General features: G+C 35.9%; 1 long non-coding RNA gene across 2 annotated transcripts; it reads right to left on the bottom strand.

Annotated features, from left to right (window-relative positions):
* Window positions 1–148: 148 nt before the first annotated feature.
* Window positions 149–18825, bottom strand: LOC125753986 (uncharacterized). 2 transcript variants are annotated; one of them, XR_007407074.1, is made up of 4 exons: window positions 18740–18825; window positions 15486–15580; window positions 14234–14355; window positions 149–262 (listed from the first exon to the last, which is right to left on the bottom strand). It is a non-coding gene; the product is annotated as an uncharacterized LOC125753986 (long non-coding RNA). The 2 variants fall into 2 exon arrangements; XR_007407075.1 differs by having other exon boundaries at window positions 18686–18816.
* Between the last annotated feature and the right edge of the window lie 1368 nt (window positions 18826–20193).

Raw genomic sequence — 20193 nt, 5'->3', positions numbered from 1 at the left:
GTTGAGGAGGCATCTTTAACTCTTCTCTCTTCCACATCTAATCAGTCATGATGCTCTTTAGGTTCTGCCTTCATGATATCTGCCCCTCTTTTATTTTCCATGCCCTTCCCTACTGCCTTAGTTTTGGCTCAAATAATTAATTTCTTGCCTTGGTCATTCCACTATTGTCCTCTGATCCATTTGTTGTGATACCACAGGAGTAATCTTTCCAACATGTGAGACAGTATCACGTTACCCTCTGCTTAAATCCTTCATTTGTTTCCTTGACCATCCAAGAAAAAAAACAAAATTAAGACATTTTGCTTAGCATACTAGATAGTGAATAATCTGCCTTCTGATCTCACTTTCTTCTACCCATCCACACCCTTTCTTTAGTCTAGCCATATCTGTTTGTGAACTGTCCTCTGAATGTATCATGCCATACTGTCTTCTAGAAATGCTTCTCCTCTTCCTTTTTTACTCAACTTAACTCTAGATCACATTTAAAATTTCAGATTAGGGGGATCCCTGGGTGGCTCAGCGGTTTAAAACCTGCCTCCGGCCCAGGGCATAATCCTGGAGTCCTGGGATCGAGTCCCACATCAGGCTCCTTGCGTAGAGCCTGCTTCTCCCTCTGCCTGTGTCTCTGTCTCAGTCTCTGTCTCTGTGTGTGTGTGTGTGTGTCTCTTGCGAATAAATAAATAAAATCTTTAAAAATAAATAAAATTTCAGATTAGGGCAGCCCTGGTGGCTCAGCAGTTTAGCGCTGCCTTCAGCCCTGGGTGTGATCCTGGAGACTCAGGATCGAGTCCCATGTCAGGCTCCCAGCATTGAGCCTGTTTCTCCCTCTGCCTGTGCCTCTCTACCTCTCTCTCTCTCCCTGTGTCTCAAATGAATAAATAAAACCTTAAAAATAAATAAATAAATAAATAAATAAATATAAAATTTCAGCTTATATCATATGTTCTTGAAAGCTTCTAATGGTTAAGAGTTTTTCTCAAGATTGGATAGAAAATCTAGCAAAAGAAGATATGCTTGGAAGCAGTTTTCTGTTAATTCAGCAAACATGTATTGAGCATCTATTGTGAGGTCTTAAAATTGAATGATATATGCTTCATGCCTTCAAACAATTGACAGCTTAGTGAAGCAGACAGAGAAGAAAATCAACAGGAAGCATTGTAGTCCAGTGTTTAAGAGCATGATCTATGGAGACAGAAGACTTAAAATCAAAAGCTGGGTATACCTCTCCTAGCTTTGTGAACTTGGAAAAGTCACCTAAACTGTCAACTATGTTTTCTTCTGTGTTTATATCAGAATAAAAATTATCTATCAGGGTTCCCTGGGTGGCTCAGCGGTTTGGTGCCTGCCTTTGGCCCAGGGCGTGATCCTGGAGTCCCGGGATTGAGCCCTGCATCAGGCTCCTGGCATGGAGCCTGCTTCTCCCTCTGCCTGTGTCTCTGCCTCTCTCTCTCTATGTCTATCATGAATAAATAAATAAATAAATAAATAAATAAATAAATAAATATTTAAAAAATAATTTATCAGAAAGTGCTATTGTGAACATTAGATTAAAAGAGATTATGAATCTAACTCATAATACATGATCTCCCTATATGATGGTAGGGAAGATGTTGATCATGACAAACTGTAGTGCTCTAGGATAAGAGTGTTAACCAAATATGAAAGAGGATCTAATGAAAGTACGGATAACAGGCACCTTATTTTTGAAGGCTAAGGAAAGCTTTTAGTTACTTAAATCTCATCACTGTTAAAAATCTAATTGAGTCATGAGAATTAAGTGAAACAATGTGTGTGAAAGTACCTTCAAAGAACCCGGCACATTTTATATTTTGAGTGAATATTAATTAAATTTGGAGTTTACTTTTTGATTTTTTTTCCCCTCTCCATATTGTTCTATTACATAACTTGCTGGGATTCCCAATGACAGTCAACTAGGGTATTAAAAGTCACTCATGAAATATTTAGCACTCAAAAACACTAGAAACCCTTAACTGATATGAAATCAGAAAAGTTTCCACATTCACAGGAATTCAATATGTACATATCTTATCCATGCCACAAACAAACTTGTGAATTCCTTCATGCAATCAACACTTACTGAGAGCCAAGTGCCTGGCATGATGTTGGATATTTGTCACAGGACTGAGGTGTCATCATAGAGAAGGATGTCTACAAAGACCTGGAATAATTACATGTCTGTCTTTGACTCTATAACTTTTATATACGTTATATGTAAGTGTTTTATATATATATATATATATATATATATATATATATATATAATCTTTATCTAACATATATCTACAACTTTGCATCTATAACTGTCACTGAGAGAAACCCTATATAAGGTCTTTACACAAACTTTGAAATTTCAAGTATTCTTACACTGATGAGCCTGTGTACTGAACAATATTACTACAGGAGTCCTGGGCAATACCACATAGCATTGTCACTCCATAGAACACTGAAGAAATGTAGACATTCAAAGAAAGGGCTGTTGCTGCAGCCTTAAGTCCCTGTGCATTAGAGGGATTTAATCAATATATCCTGAAATAAAGGAAACCAACACTATTTAGATCAATCATCCTAGCACTTCCTCACTTCCCCTTATTTTTCAAAAAAATTACACTTGAACAACATTATAATACATTCTTGAACTGTTGTATAGCTCTGGATCACAATGTGATCCCTATTCTGGGTATGATACTCTGTCTCAGATATGGTTGCATTAAAACTGCAAATTTTGTTGCACATTATTTCAACACAGGCTTGCATTAATTTATTAATTGAACCACTTCTTGTGAAGCAGTTATCCTATATCTTTTCCTGTGTTCAAGTTTAGGAATATGTTGATGTAAATACTCTCCCTATTTGTGCTCTCAAGTGCCTCACAGCCTAGTGGAACAATCAAGTTAGTAGAAATACTGCAAATTACATAGTGATCCCAGTAATAAAGGGTTAACAAAGTACTAAGGAATCCCAAAGGTTGAAGGCAGTAACTCTGCTTAGGGCAAATTCCAAGATGCCATCCTGTATCTTGGAGGTTGATTTGAAGGATTAATGGAAATACATCACGTAAATATGTGTGATAGGACATTCCTAGCATTGGAAATAAGAAATACCAAGGTTTGAGATCATAGAACAGCCTGCTATGTTTGGAGAAGTTTATTTGGGCTGGAGAGCAGTCTATACCTGGGAGGATGGTTTAAAAATTGAGTCTAGAGATCAGAGGCAAGGGCTAGATTATGGAGAGCTCTGGATACAGTTTAGGGTTTGGATTACACTCATTCTCTACAGGCTGTGGAAGACTGAAAGAGCAGACAGTGGTGTTTGAGAGACCTATGATCATGATCTTAATGGTGTATTATAGAGTCTGAACTGGAGAGAACAGAGGGAGGGACATGGGAGATATATAACCCAGATTTCATCTGCAGATCTTTTTGCCTTAGATTTTAATTGAAATTACTTTGTTCCACACTCAATCCCATTTTTACCTCTGGTGGAAGTTCAAATCCCTCCCCAAGACTTTGAGGGGATGGAAAGGAGTCTTATGCCTCCCTGACTTTCCTATCTCTTTAGACTGCATGACCAAATTTTTTTCAGGCCCAAGTATTCACAAATATAATGAGCTTAATTCAAGTTTTTTTCTTAAGGGTGCTATCTTAATCACTTTACTCGCTGCTCTTCTCTCTCTTCTTTCTATTGCCATTTTTCATTCCTTATGTCTGGCTTGTCCAAGCAGTGATGTAAGTTTCTTATTCAGAGTCAGTCAGCTCTCTCCATTTACTCAAAATTCTTTCATCAAATATTTGTTGAGCTGCTTTCAGTGCTGTGGTTTGAAATCTGTGCTGGGCAAAGAATAGTGAATAAAAGTATACTCTATCTCCGCCCTTGTGGAGCTTACAATCTGTGAAGAGGAGAGTTTAATAAAATAATCACATAGCTACTTGGATTATTGTAAGTGAAAAGCGCTGCTAAGGAAAAAGACACTGTCCTATGAGCAGGGCCAGAAGAAGTTCCCCTGGGGACATTAGAGCTGAAATCTAAGGGGTGAGGAGAGAACTAGGTAATGGGTTCATCAGGCAAGAAGCACCTTTTTCAGAGGATGGATCAGCTACATACAACCTAAGCCCCGTGGTGGAAGGTGCTTGCTGAAAAGGAAAAAGCCAACACAGAACTAGCATCTACTTGCAAATTGCTAACTCTCAAATCAAGCTGTTCATTAAACAAGTGACTTAGTGTGCCCAGCTTTGCAGTGCTTATTGAAAGGTTTGATATCAATCTCTTCTCAAAGGGATTCCCTAGGCTTCTTAGAAAAAATAGCTCATTCTTCCCCTTAGGGAGGGCTGGCCTGGATAAGATACACCAAACTCAAAAGGATTTTTCAACATATATTTACTAAGCACCCTTTGTGTGCTGAGTCTATCTTTCTAGATGTTGGGGGTGTTGGAGTGGACACAACAGATAAATATCTTGCCTTTATGGAACTCACGTTCTCCTAGGAAAGAAAGAAACTAGGCAAGATGAATAAAAAAAATGTTCAGTTTTCTGGATGGTAATAAGTACTAAGGAAAAGAAAAAATACAAGAAAAAATGTGTGGAGTTTCAAGGTAAGGAGTTAGGTATTACAAAGGGTAGTCAGAAGAGGACTCTACAAAGGTAACTTTTGAATAAAGACTTGAAAGAAACATTGGAGCCAGCTAGCCATGTGTCCATCTGAGGAGAAAGTAGTTTAGACAGGGAAGGGAACAGGTACACAGGCCTGGAGGCAGGAGGGTACCTGGGGAAAAGAGAGTTGCTAAGAGAACCGAGGTGTTAGGGGGATCCAGTTGAGAGGGGTGTCAACTGTCCATAGTGCCTGGTTTGTTGTCTTACAAACTGTGGCTCTTCTCTAGGAAAGATGGAGATCCTGGAAGGTTCTGAACCTGAGGAGAGACTTGATCTGAATTACATTTCAAGAGGACCTCTTTGTCTATGTCCCTCTGGAGGACCACAACTGTACACAATATATAACTGAGAAGGGTCCCTTGAAGTATACTCCGGTGGGACTTTCTGTCTTCATTTGCACTGAGAACAATTAGATTCCTTTTCACTAAATAAGAAGAAAAATCAATCTCTGGAAGGGACCTGGCTGCTTCATAATGTGGCAGGACTAAGAGCCCCTCAGAACATTTTGAGGCAGGAGTGGCTGGTATTTATAGTAAACTCCTTTCTCAGGGATTGATTTTGCCAATGCCCATATAAACAGTTAGTGAATGAATGAATGAAAAAGTAAAAGAATGAAGACAAAGCAAGCTCATTGAATAGGTTTGCCCAAAGCTAAAAGATTTGTCCAAACTACAGAAGCTAAACTAGAAGGAACTAAGTTCCTGGTTCTTTCTGTTATCAGTCATTTCCCATCCCATCCCATCCCATGGTTGTTTCTGTGATGGAGCTTGAGCAGTGAATACTAACCATTAATTCCATAAATCAGTAACACTGGTAATTTCCTACTTAGCTAATTATCAGTGTTAGTGATTCTTTTGCTTCTAAGATGGAGAAAGGGAGAGATATTTTCTGATGAGGCACTTAACATGATGGAAAAATGGCAGAAGGTAGTTGAATGGAAGGAAAGGCTTCATTAAATTCTGGCTCAGAAATCTGCATCCTTATAAGGCACCATTTCTTGGGTTCACTTGTGCTAAAGGAAAACATGCTCCTAAATTTGTGTCTGGTGACTCTTAATCATTCTAGATAAATCCATCACAGTGGACCTCCCTCTTCTGACTCTGTCCAGCATAGAGCCTCAAAACTTTTCATCCTTGTTTTATAATATTTTGAATATGCCTGAACGCAGGGGATACATTTGAGCACTGGAGGTGGATTGAATTTTCAATCATCTCCTGAATTATGTATTATATAATGAAGTGCACTCTTGGTGTAATTAAAGTTCCTTAATTCACAGATATATGTCACTTTTCACGTCATTGAACACTCAAGGGTCTCTAAATGAACTAAAAGTAGGAGGTTGTGATTTTCTTTACAACTGTAGTTTTCATTGGCCTTTATGAGAAAGCTAGTCTGACAAGGTATTCAAGGGACTCCTGCAAATGTGAAAAGTTGCCTATTGTTGATAAAGAAATTTCAGAAATCACATTAGGCATGTCATGAGGCTGAGAAAAGGAAAACCAGTGTATTAAATCAATGCTTAATAAAAATTACCTTCTAATTCAGTTGATAAAACTCTCGACCTTCATAATAGGAGATAACATTTTTAATCTTCAAAAAGTGAATAGATAACCAAAGTTTTAATCCTTCCTAAAACAGTGACATATTAATTTTACTATCAAAATGTATATTCAACATTATAATTAAATGTTTGTTTTTAGTTATGTGTCACATAAATCAATTTTGTTTGCTCTTTTAATTAATGATTGATTATTTTTATATCAGCATGATTGATTTTTAAAACCACTGTGAATAATAAGGTAGTTTCATGATAAAAATGAAGGTGAAGTATGAAGATAAGAAAAAGTAATTTATCCCAAACAGATACTTATACTTTTAAGCATAGTAATCCTCAAAAGTGACCATTGTGGGGTCTGATAAAGCTTTGGATCACCAAAGTTCCAATGGATTCATATCTAATTCTAAATTTTGCCATAATATTGGAAAAACTCTTTTGATAGACCTCCCAGTTGTCAAAAGAATAGCATTATTATTGCCTTCCACTGTGTTCTTTTTTGTGTATAGGGGTGTAGAAAAGATTTTTTTCTTGAAATGTTTTTTTGAGAGTTCTTAAAATCATGCATTTATTTATTCAAGATTTATGGAACCCCTACTATATGCCAGATGTGGACAGATGCTAGGGACATCAAGATAAATATAACTCAGTCATTGCCCCAGTTAGCTCACCATCTAGTTAGAGAAGTAGACAAAAAAAGAATCCTGCAAAATGACAGGAATGCTGGTAAGGGAGGAGAGAGCAGCTCTTGCTGGAATCATGGAGGACTTCAAAAAGAGCTTCAAGAAGGAGCTTTAAGATGTCTTGAGTTGGGATCCCTGGGTGGCGCAGCGGTTTGGCGCCTGCCTTTGGCCCAGGCCGCGATCCTGGAGACCCGGGATCGAATCCCACATCAGGCTCCCGGTGCATGGAGCCTGCTTCTCCCTCTGCCTGTGTCTCTGCCTCTCTCTCTCTCTCTCTCTCTGTGACTATCATAAATAAATAAAAATTAAAAAAAAAAAAAAAGATGTCTTGAGTTGTCTTTAAGGGCATATAGGAATTAACCAGGCAATCCAGGGGAAGAAGGATACAAGGCGGAAGGGCATTTTGGGTATAAGGAAGAACTCGTTAAATTAGGGCATTGGGTTTTATACCTGCAAAAAGCACGTGAGGTCTGTGTTCCCTAATTCACAGGTGATGAAACTGAGGGTCAGAGAGGTGAAGTGCTTTGCTCCACTTCCTCTCTCCTCTTTTCCCTGGACAGCTCCTATTCATTCTTCTGGCCTCAATTTAAATGTCACTTTGCTACTGGCAACATTCCAGAATACCTCTGAGCTAAGTAGCTGCCCCTGCTCTGGGCCCTGTGGCACTTTTGTCTGGCCCCCCACCCCCACCCCACCCATAAGTACATCTCCTTCGTTGAAATTGATTTTGGGTACGTTAGTCTTTCTGCTGCACTGAAAACTCTGTGAAGGCAGAAGTATTGTTCGCCATTGGCACTCTAGGATTTAGCAGATATCTGCTTAATTAATTGATTAATTAAAATCACACACCAGTCTCTGTTATCTCGACCTTCATCCTGAAAATTCCTGGAATGCCCTTTTTCTGCTTATCACTGAAATAAAATATCTAGAAAAGTTGGATTGAGTCACCACCAGGCATGGTTGTACTGTTAAATAGACCACAAAGTACCGATTAGCATAACTTCTTCAAATGGCGGAAATAATATGTATCATTTACATGTAATTCCATATAAGGCAATTTTCATTAACTGAATGGTAGCTCTAATATTGAAGTCAAAATCCTAATGGATGGCAGAAGACCTGTTTTACGATTGATTATGCAGGTCCCTTTCTATCTGCCAAGTCTACAATTCTCTTGCAAACCGAGTTTTAATTGTTGTGAATCATTCCTCTCACAATAACCTATGGGTGGCAAAAAGAACCAAGGGCATTAAGAAAATAAATGCAGGATTCCTGGAGTTAAGTAAACTGGAAAACTTGTCTAGGGCCATTTGGAGAATTATTCCTATATGAAGTAAATAAAGCTTCTGAAAAGGGAGTTTTAAACAATTAATAAGTAGTTGTGTTGAAAATAAAAGTAATCAGTAGTTTTTTAAAAATCTCCTGTCATACAAATGTGAAGCCATAAATACACATTTAAATAAAATCGAAGGCATAGTCTTAAGTGATTATGGTACTAGGACAATTTTATTTTGGTAAAATAGACAAGTTTATCTTCTTTTCTTGCCTCTGAAAGATGAATTCCCTGAGGCCCTATCTTTAATCCTTCATGAAGTCTTTTTAAAATTTCTATTGAAATGATGGTCAAAAAACATCTTTGGCCCCAATCTCTGACTCTTTCCTGGATAAATTCCTGATACCTCAAATGCATCAAGTTCAAAACCGAATTAAAATGCTTAACAGTTTTTTGTTAAACAAATAGTTTCCTTTTCCAAAACAGTTTCTCCTGTTGACATCTCTGCTTTTGTAAAGGGAATAATTATTCTAATAATTACCAAACTTTGAATTAATTCTAGAACATTTTGTCATCCTTTCATCACCTCACCATATTATCAAGCTTTGTTGATTGCTCTCTTGAAATGTCTCTTGACCTGTTCCTTCCATTAATACTTCTACCATTATTTAAACACTCTTGCTTCCTGGGTAATGTGCACACCTCTTGTCAGGTTTCCTCCCATCCTGAATAGAAGTGCTACATTAATCCTCTGAAAGCGAAGTTCTAATCATGTCTCTCTTTCTTTTGTGTTGCAACCTTCGTTTGCTTCACCTTGCACGGTGGATGTAATAAAATCTCCTCAATAGCTTTTTCAGGGACGTTCACATACTGACCACAGTCTACTTTGCAACATCATCTGCCACGTTCTGCTGTTATGGATCTTAAACACCAGTTAAACTAGCTTATCCACTATTCTCAAATATACATGACCCTGCCACAGTGCTTGCTAAGTTATCCCAGTCTACTCTGGCATATCAGAATCCTGCTATGTTCGATGTTATTTCCTCTGGGATGTTTTTCTTGGATGTCTCTCCCTTCCATGATAATTGCTATTAAATATCAAGTGTGTGCATCACTGAGAAGGTGTTTTACAGAAACTACTTTAATTCTTAGAGTAATACCGTACTATACTTACAACTTTGCTATTTCACAGTTTATTTAGCTAATGGGGAAACAGTTGCTGGGTATTTAATATAGGACATTCACAATGTTACTTACAGGGAATGGAAAACCTTTGCAATCATGGTATTTGCCCTAAACTAAAACTTAGATTGAATGTCTTGGCTAAAATCAGTAAGTGTCAGAACTCAGCATTTCCCTACTTGCTTGGTTGTCTCTCTACTTGATTGACACATTTTAGAATGTATGGATGTAGTAGGGAGTGGGGTGGATATTGAGGGGTAGTTGGGATAGTTGAAGGAGTTAAAAAAAAAAGCTTCCCAGGTGTTTCTGATAGTTCACTCTCCTAGTTGGCAGCCACTATATTTAAAAACTTAGAGCAAAGTTCCCACATTATTCTCTAGGTAATTGATTTATATATTTAGCACATATTACCTGATTATAGTTTTTGTTGTTGTTGTTGTTTCTTTAAGGAGTAAGGAAAGTCACACTGATTAATTGAATACGAATATTTCTCTAGGTACTTTATGTACATTATCTCCTCATTCTCAGAACAGTTACCTCAGAGAGGCATTTTTATCATGATTTTACATGCAAAAAGACAGATACCCGGCTGGCAAGGGCCAGAGATGGAATCTGAATGCAGTCTGTGTGTTCCCAGAGTCCTTTTCTCTCTACTGTACCATGCAGTCTCTCTGTCTGTATTAGAACATAGCCTCCTTAAGGAGAAAGACCCTATTTTTCCTCTTATCCCCTACAGCACTTAACACAATGCCTTACACAGAACATGCTCTCTACATATATTTGTCTAAGGAATGAAGAACCAAAGCAAACCAGGAAACATTTCTTTGTTCAGGGAAATCAAATGAGCATCAATGTATAAAGCCCTTGAAGAATAAATAAGCCATCAGAAATTATAATGTCAGACACATTATTACATTTCACAGTTTTTCACAATTTGCACATTCCTATTGATCCATGAAATAATTTAATTACATAGATTATTGCATTATGATATAGTTTGGTATTGCCATTTTCCCCAGCATGTTGTTGGAGGGAGATAAATTCTTTCTCAGAAAAGAAATATATTACAGAAGAGTCTAAATAAAGATGAAAGGACTTACATTCAACTCTTCCATCCCCAGGATAGTACAGGCTAGTTCCCTCCAGCATATTTTAATGATTTTCCCTACCAGTATTCCAAGCAAAGGAGCTTCAATTATTTCTCAAGGAACAGTATGGAGAAATTAAGATATTTTAATGGAAAACTATTCTGACTCTTTTTTTTTTTTTTTGAGGGGGAAAACATATCCTGACAGTTGTCCTCATTAGAACGCTGAAGGAAATCAGAAACTTAAAAATGATTGTCAAACACATTCATATTCACCTTTCAGTAAATGTAAATAGTATAATTAGTTTTTTTAAAAGACATTCTAAATCTTTACTAAATTAGGTCTCTTCAGACACATACAGTTGTTACATCCCTTTACTATCAAAATATCCTGTTTTGTTTAGTTTTTAATATTTAAAGCCTTTTCATATTTAATTTTATTCTTATTTGAGGCTCATAGGGCTGCTTGTCAGTCTTCCTGGTTTCAATTTACAGAAACATGATCAGGTTACTTCAGCTAATGGGCATTGTAGAGATCAACAGGGAAATGAAAAAGAAACCATCTTAACAATCTTGTAGACAGAAGTCAGAGAACCTAGATTTCAAAATCTCCATAGTTGATTTAATGTACTTTTGACAATAAACTGAAAGCAAGTTTTTTCTCCCTTCTTGATAGTAGTGGTTGGGGTTGGTAGACATCTATTTATGCTTATCTCAATGTCTCTGCCTCTGGAAGATGTACTCTCTTCTCTATTTTAAACTTCATGGTTCCTGCTGACTCATGATTTCTATTGATTCATGGATTTAGCTTACAGGCTTTTCTCTCTCTCTCTCTCTCTCTCTCTCTCTCTGTGTGTGTGTGTTTGTTTTGTTTTTTATATCAGTCAGTCCTATTACCTGCATGTATTTCTGTGTCCATGAATGTTGGACCAATCTATTTGTGTTGATTTCATGTCAGGCCTTCATGTCTAGCACAAAGTCCCAAGGGTAAAGAAATTGTTTCTAGCTCTTTGTGCAGAAAGGGGTTATTGGTATGTCTAGTGCTGTGTGTGCACTCTCCAGTAGAGACTGGTATTATTTGGATATGACAAGTATAGAAATGAAATCTCAGAAAAGTTGCATGATTTGTTTATATCCATGCACCTACTGGAGGCGGACTCAGAATCAGAGCACAGTTTTCCTGAATCTTTTTTTTTAGAGCGGGGGAGAGGTACAGGGAGAGAGGGAGAGAGAGAATCTTAAGCAGACTCTTAGGGTTGTTGCAAGATGAAATGAAACAATATACTACTGTTAGCACAGTAGTAAGGGGCTAATGACATAACTATTGTTATTAGGTTCTGTAGTATCTAAAGTATTTGAGCATTTGCATCTTGTAATTTACTTGCCTTTTTGCAAAAATTATCCTCCATATTCTTCTTTTCAGTTTCTCATGTATGTTCCTCTTAAAAATTCTTCTCCCATTTCTAAAACTTCTTTCTGATTATTCATCAGTGATGATAATAAGGATGAAGTTGAGGAGGATGATGATAGCTAAGATTTATTGAGCAGTAATATGCTAAGCACCTATATTATATCATTGCATTTTTAAATAACATCCCTTTATTAGGTATACTTTTATTATTCCATTTATAGATGACGAAACGTAGCCTCAGGAAGATTAAGTCAAAAGCACTATAAGGCCTAGGTCTGTCTGACTTCCAACAAATAGGTTTTAATCAGGACACTTGCTGAGACCTTCCTTTATTCTTTTTGTTAATGGAATCTGTTCTTCATGAGGCCCATAATCACCCAATCATTGTATAACATCACCACAGATACACAGTGCTTATTCCAAGAGGGTGTATTTGACTGCTGCCTGGCCAATTAATCCTTCTCTTGTTTTATTATTTATTTATCTATTCATTCATTTTTTTAACACAGACCCAGGAGGCAATAGTCCTTATTTTTCTGATTACTGTAAGCTTTGAGGATATTAAACCCAAAAGGTGCAAATGGATATGTTTCTAGTATTGAGGATAAACCAGAGAATGAATTGACAGCAGAAGAAGTAGAGTAGAATGAGGGAGGATGTCCTAATGGTTTCATATACCTGGTTTCTGTTGTTCCTAAGGTAGCTGTGCCCTACTTTTAACTACTTTGAGTAGGACTATATTTGGTTAGACAAAGCATTCAGCATTTTTTTTTTAAAAGCTAGTTCAACTTGTTAGCAAAGCATGTGACTAATAAAATACTATGCCTGCTAAAGTAAGGAGAACCAGAGTATGGGACTATCTAATTAATAAAATGAGAAAAATAATTACAATAAAAAAGAATCAAGAAGAGATTAAAATTAGAGATATAGAAAAGATTTCAAGAAAAATTTTAAACTGTACTATAGAAAATGATTATTAAATAATAATGAATTTTAGGAATTAAAACTGTATGATTTTATAAATGGATGGGATAAATTCATAACAAGGTTATGAGTTCATTTCCAGATTTCACATCTGGCTGATCCTAAGCTTCAGATTTTATTTATCCATTTGTTCATTCACTAATTCATTTATTTACATTTAATTATGTTTATTTACTTATCATTTACCAGCTAGTATTTATATGTAATGGCATTTTGGCTTTTCTGCTAACTAAACTACAAAAACAAATATGACAGTGTCATGTTCTGCTTGGAATCAACAATCTAGTGAAGGGAACAGATAATTATAATACAACCTGCTAGTCCTGTAGAAAAGGTAGTACAATGGGAGCAACAAGGACCAAGCGATTCTATTGAAATACCATGTCAAGCATTACCATTGTGAGCATGACATGAAAAATAAAAATCATAAATGCAATTAGAGTTAATAAATTTGACTCTATAAAAATAACAAGGTTGAAGGCAAACAACATTCTGAAAAACTGTTTACCACACAAATGGCTAGTTTACATGACATACAAAGAGTTTTCACATGATAAGAAACTAACAATAAAACAGGCAAAAGGTCTAAATAAGGCTCTTCAAAGAAAAAGGAAATATAAATGCCAATAAACACATACAAAAAAGACTGATGCTACACATAATAGAAAAACACAAATTAAGACAACAATAGTTTTCAAATATTAGGTTGGCAAAGATTAAAATATTTGAATATCAATTCTTTCTTGATGAAGATATGAATGTGAAAGAGAAAGTTTCACATAATTTGGGCCACTAATTCAAGCTTTTTGGAGGATAATTGGGAAAAAAGATATTAAACTCAGAGATACAACCCAACAAATATTTTACATTTGACTCAGCATGTATTTAAATTCAAAGACTATAATTACAATGCCATAAGTAATAGTAAATTATTGGAACCAACATAAATGTATCTATTAGCAAAGAATTGATAAATTCCAGGTAAAAAGTAGTATACAACACTCATATATACATGGGAATGTCTGCATGAACATCAAATACGTACAGAAATATTTTTAGTAGCCACTTTTAAGGAGTGGATGGTGATATGGGCAGAATGGAAAATCTTAATTTCTACTTAGACAAAGGTGCACAATTTTGTACCAAATATACCACTTTAAATAAAAATTCTTCAAAAAAAGGAGGCAAAATATGATTTTCCATGAAGATTGTGTCACTTTGGCTTTCTTTCAGCAAAAATCAAAGTTATTTAAATAGAAAAAGTCAATCTTCCAAGTGAACAAGAAGTTGGTTTTAAGATAGAAGTGGGGAGATTGTGTACAGAGAATGGATGATGAAGAACAAAAACAACCCAGGAAACAGAAGAGAAATAGAGGAAAACAATCACCTTAGATCCCAGGGCTTTGAAATTCCAGAGTGCTATTGATGGTTTAAGCCTTCATCATTTGCAAATCTCTTGTGGTTTTTGATCTATGTATTTTTTTCCTAGGATCTTTTCTCCAAAGATTGCTTTAATATTTAAACAGAAAAAAATGTTATCTTTATCAAATCTCACATAAAAATTCTTCTGCCTTGATTTTCTACACTACAAAAGAGAGTGTTTGGAATTACAGAGAGAACCAATTTACCAGTTCATCTAATCATTCCCTTCTTCCCTCTTCTATACCACAGTCCTTATCATTTGGGGTCCTCTATTTCTAAATGACTTAAACAATGAAGCTCCTATTTCTCTTGTAGGAACAAACTACCAGATAATAGATCTAATTTTCTGGAAATGTTCGTGATGTCAGGCTAAAATACATGGGTCTGATTCATTCCACTTTTCTTCATAATATTTGTAACTTCTCTGACCATAATTCTTTTCATGTTCTTCGGATATTTTTGAATGGATGTTTCATTTTTCTTCTGCTTGTGCCATCATTTCTTGCTTTAACTAATATTTTTTGCTAATTGAATTGAGACTGTAACATTATATAAACCATAATGCATTTTTTAGAAAAACTAAATGCTAAATTAATTAATTTTATCGCGCATAACAACATCAGAAAAAAATGTTTGATTCTAAAGCCAATTCCTACACTAGCATTTTTCCTAGTAATACCTTGCTTTTGATTCAGGGTAGTTGAGAAGGAAAGGTTCTCTGCATTCTGACACAAGCTTTAAAATTCATGGCCATTTCTCATACCTAAAAAGCATTTTGTGGGCTGTACAAGAGAGAAGGGGGGATGGGAGGCTGTCTCAATAGGTTCTGCATTAGCTCATTAAATACTAAAATACCATTTCTATTTTACATAATTTAACATGGCAAACTATAAAAAAGGTGAAACTAGCAACCCCTAGGCATGCGTTTTAAAACATCCTCATTTAGATGCTAATTTTGATTCTAAGTGTATGACTGGCTTAAAAAAAGCCATTAACAACGGGCCAGATTACTTAAAAGGGATTATTAGGCAAATATGTGAGGGTGTTCTGATACCAAGTGGCCCCTTTTATGACCGACTACAACTACCCTAAATAAAAAGGATTAAAGTATTTGTTTTAAAATAAAAGAGAAAAATCATACAATAGATTTGAAAAAAAAAGGAAAGTAGATAATAATCATCCCAAACATAAATCATGCAGCTAAAAAATAAGCTTACCTTTCCCCTAGTGCTAGAGGTAGTTAGGTTACTGTGACGTCTATAACGTTTAGAAATACCAGGCACGGGTTGACTGGACATAATGGCGAAGTGAACTAAAAAAAAAAAGAAAAATCTGTTTAATAACAATCTCCTACCCTGACTTTTGTGTTATTAAAATCCACCATGACAGAAAAACTGAAACAAGGAAAATAATAGACAAGAGGGAGAGCATGCTATCTCCAGCTGAGACTTAACTCATGACTGGCCAAAATGGTTCAATAATGACATTAAAATGAAACCTCTCAGACAAAAGAGATATATGCCCATCTATTATACTCCATAAACCAATGAGTGGTAGAGGATAGGTGGGTGGTTCTGTAAGTCCATCACGACGGAAGAGTGCTGAACTGGCCGAACTCATACAAATTTCACAGTGAAAGGAGGACAGAGGAAGTTTGAATGGCAGAGCTAAAACATGCAAACTTAGAGCAACAGTTGCATTTCACCTTTGAACTTATTAGACAATTAGTCTTTTCCATTTCATAATTGGCTTTCCTGCTTTTAATCTCTTATATAGTTCAATGTTCTTCTCCAAGTGGTTGCCAAATTAATTTTCTTAAATGGCTTCTTCTTGTGTTATTGCTAATTGTTTAATAGTTTTATAGTTCTTTCAAGAATGTAAACAATAAAGGGGCTGGGATGTTTGCTCACTCATTTTCTCCAGTGGCTTGTAGAGGGTCTTGCCTATTGCTACTTAATAAATTCTTGTTGGGTGGATAGATGGATGGATGGATGAGCAGTTTTACATTTTCCTTCATTGCCTACTAAACTTTAAAATAATATTCACTCTGACATCAAAGAGTCCTTTTATCTTTCCAACATTCTTCTCTATTACTTTAGATTACACACTATTCTCCAGCCAAAATGGGTGACTCACTGTTTCCTAAATCCTTTTCCTATTCATCTGTGTGCCTTGGCCCATGCTGTGAATTCCATCTGCAATATCATTTCTACTCTTCTATATATCTGACTCTCAAAATCCTACCTGCTTTCAAGTTAGATCATATACATCAGATTCTTCATTAAACCTTCCTTTGACTGCATATGATCTATCTCTTTTTTCAACTCTTATGATGTTGCAATATTCTTTTATTATATTCTCTCCTTTAATTAAAGTCTCAGGCTGCTTTCTTTTCCTCCTCTTCTTCTTCTTACCTCTTTTTGTTTTTTGTTTTATTTTTCCTATTTGACCATAAGCTCCTAAAGGGCAGGAAATGGAGTATTATTTGCCTTGCTATCTCTTCAATATTGTTTTCAAACTACAGATTTCAATCCATTAGTGGGTTTTTAAGTTAATTCAGTGGGTTTATCATCATTTTTATTCAGTAGATTATAATAATACATTATTAATTAGAATACAATTGAAAATATCAGGATATATCACACATATTAAGGTTAAATATTGTCTCAGAAGTATTAAGTCATATAAATATATTTGTAAGTGTATACTGCATCATAATATATGTTTCTTACAATCTCTTACAACCAAAATTTCCCAGATCACAGTCCTACAGCATTTAGTTCAGTTACTTGTACATAATAGGCAATCAATAAGTATTTTCTAACAAAAGAATGGATTTTCATGAATTTCTTCATTTTCTTTAAAACACCTCTATGTACCATTCAGTTATACGTATATCTACAGGTATATTTTAATGTCAGAACAAAAATGATAACCCCTGTTTCAGTTCGGGAATGTGGGATGACTTAACACTGACAATGTAATTTGAGAACAGGAGAACAAAATTTCTGCTAAAGTGGAAAATATTGTTACTTTTTAGAAGCACTTTAATTCTTAGCTTTTGAGGTTTTTCTGTTTGAATAGTGTGGTCCATTTCTATTCATTCCTAATGCTTTTTGTTTCTTAATTCTAGTCTCATGAAAAGGCTCTAAATAAATGTAGATTTCAATTAAAAGAGGCTAGACTGTTATTTATAATTAACCATCCTAATAGTGTGAGATTGTTTACTAGCCAAATGAAATAGAAATGGTGGCTTTTACAATAAATTCAGGGTTGGAGCTTGTTGCAGCACATTTGACTTTCTGTTATGCCAACACAGCTGGAGGCAGATGGTGGAAGTGGTTCCGAGCAGCCTGCCCATGAATAATGGTAGGCAAGGGGAGCCCAGCCCTGCGGGAGGGCTCTGGCTCTGCCACTTTTAGGAGAGACTCGGAAATACCTCTTTGTGTTTAGAGTATTGTTACTTCTGAACAGGCTAGAGACCTCCTGCTAAAGAGTAGGAAATAGGGAGCAGTGCAGTTTGAAATTAAAGTGATTTCTTCACACACAAACACTCACACCTCTTAGCATGCTGCACGTGAGCTGTGGAGTCTGCCTTCTCTTTCTGGTCAGGCTCACTGGAAGCACTAAGGCTCTTTTGACCTCAATGAGAATCATAATATTTTATCCCTATTATTAATATTGACCCATCTCCAGGACTGCATAATTATGTTAAAAGAACAAGCAAGCATGGCAATTTTAGGGCTTAATGTTAATAAACTTCAAGTTGATAAGAAGTTTAAAAATTTTATTTTTGAGAGTTGTCAACATTGCTGCACATACATTCATGGTGTTATGACTAGTATGGCTGCCCACACCTCTGTTTTGTATACCTTCACCTGTCCTGTTCCCATTTATCACTTGTATTTCCTCACTTCCTCTCAACTTTCACTGCTAATTCATGCAGTGGAATTGGCAGGATACTGGTGTAACACGTGGTCATCTACAACTCTGGATATCTCTGCCATGCCATTGTCATAGGCAACAACACCCTTCCTTCCCCATGCCTCCTGTGAGACTGTGTCGGACAGGAAGTGTTTTCCTTGACCTTTTTATGGTCCTTGACTGGCTTGAAAATTAAGCTGACAAAGATTAATAGGAGAAAAGCATACACATTACTTAATATAAGTTTTACATGACACAGGAGGCTTCATAAGGAAATGAAGAGCCCCCCGCCCCCAAATGGTTAAGCCTATTTTGTAGTAGGCTTGATAAGAGTGAAGAGTCATGGAAAAAATGATAGGACAAAAAGATATGAGCTATGGATAGTAACCTGGGGGAGAAATTAGAAAGCCCTTTTTGTTATAGATGCCTGTGGGCATCATTCTGTCTTCATAGATTTTAGGGAAGACATCTCTCACGTGAAGGCACCTCTCACCTTTCCACCTGGTTCAGGGGAGAAGAGAGATCACAGTGTCCTTCCTGCACCTACCATTTTTCAGAATCCTTCAACTTAAAATATTCAATATGCCAGGGCTTCATATTTTAGAGAAGCATGTTCTGAGTTCCATCACTGACATGACAACCAGATGACAACAGATAGAACTGTGCTGGCCTTTAAGAAATTAAAGGGACTTAAAAAAGAAGAAGAAATTAAGGAAGTTTGAATTATTTAGCTTGGAGGTTATTGTTAATTAGTTAAAGGCTTGAATTCAATAAGAGTTATTTTTCAGAAGATAGTATTTTTCTTCAGTCACAATAGAATAAAAATAATTTTGTTAACATGCTAGCATATGATTTTCCTTAGTCTTATGTCCAAAGTATTTGTTTGGGATGAGTGTAGATTGTTCTTTGGCATCAAAGGCGTCCCTAAATGTCAGCATGTGAAATAATGCCAGTTTTTTTTAACCTAGAACTGTTTTGTATAAAATAATAGCCACAGGTCACATGTGGTAATTTTAATCTTAATTTAAATGAAGGAAAATGAAATAAATTCATTTCCTTAATTGAACTAGTCATATGTCAAGCGATCAATAGCTACATCCTTAGTGTCTACCCTACCAAACAGCGCAGGTATAGAACATTTATGTCACTGGAGAAACTTTTATGGATAGCACTCTTCTAGAGACTTCAAAACTTAGTTTTACATTACAGGATTCCAGGATACTATATAGAAGCTAAGTGGCTGTTTTGAAGAGTTGTATACTAGCTATGTTTTGTTTTATTGTCGATTTAATGTCAACACATTTTTCTCTCTCCCTTTTTTCCCCTTAGGAGTCAGAAATATCTAAGGGTACTTTGTTGAGATTATTGCATGGGTGGGGTAGAAAGTGACACTTTTTTTCTGTAAAGATTTATTAAGTATTTACTATATAACCATACAATTTGCTAGATATTGCAGTTAGCATAGTTATAAAGAGACATGATCCTCACCCTCGTGCTATTAAAATTATAATTAGAGACACAAATAGAAACTAAATGCAGACATCTTCAAGTGATACAATCCCAGATTCCTTCCTTCTCTAACAGAGAATGAAATGGGAAAATGTAGGAGTGCTGAACATGAACCAAATCATTTAAATTAGGCAACCAACTTCTGGTAATTCATTTAGTTTCAGGAGTACCTAGTAGTTAAGGTCAAACTGAAGACAGTCCTTAAAACCTAAATGCATTTCAGCCTATGGTCAGAGAAAGGACAGAGTAAGTAAGAATAGATGAAGCTGACAAAGGGTAGGGAATGAACAAGGTGGTATGCCCATTTTAGAGTTGACCCTTGGAATGGAACTTGGAAAAAGTATTCAGAATTTTGACTCATCTCAGAAATATGTGAGCCATGCATGCATTCATAATTTGCTTGTTCATTTACCTATTTAGTGTTATGTGTATGTGTGTGTGTGTGTGTGTGTGTGTGTGTGTGTGTATTTGGCAACGTACTAAAAATCTTAA

This window comes from Canis lupus, chromosome 29 (assembly GCF_003254725.2).
Source record: "Canis lupus dingo isolate Sandy chromosome 29, ASM325472v2, whole genome shotgun sequence".
Lineage (NCBI taxonomy): Eukaryota > Metazoa > Chordata > Mammalia > Carnivora > Canidae > Canis > Canis lupus.
This window is presented reverse-complemented; position numbering and strand designations above follow the sequence as displayed.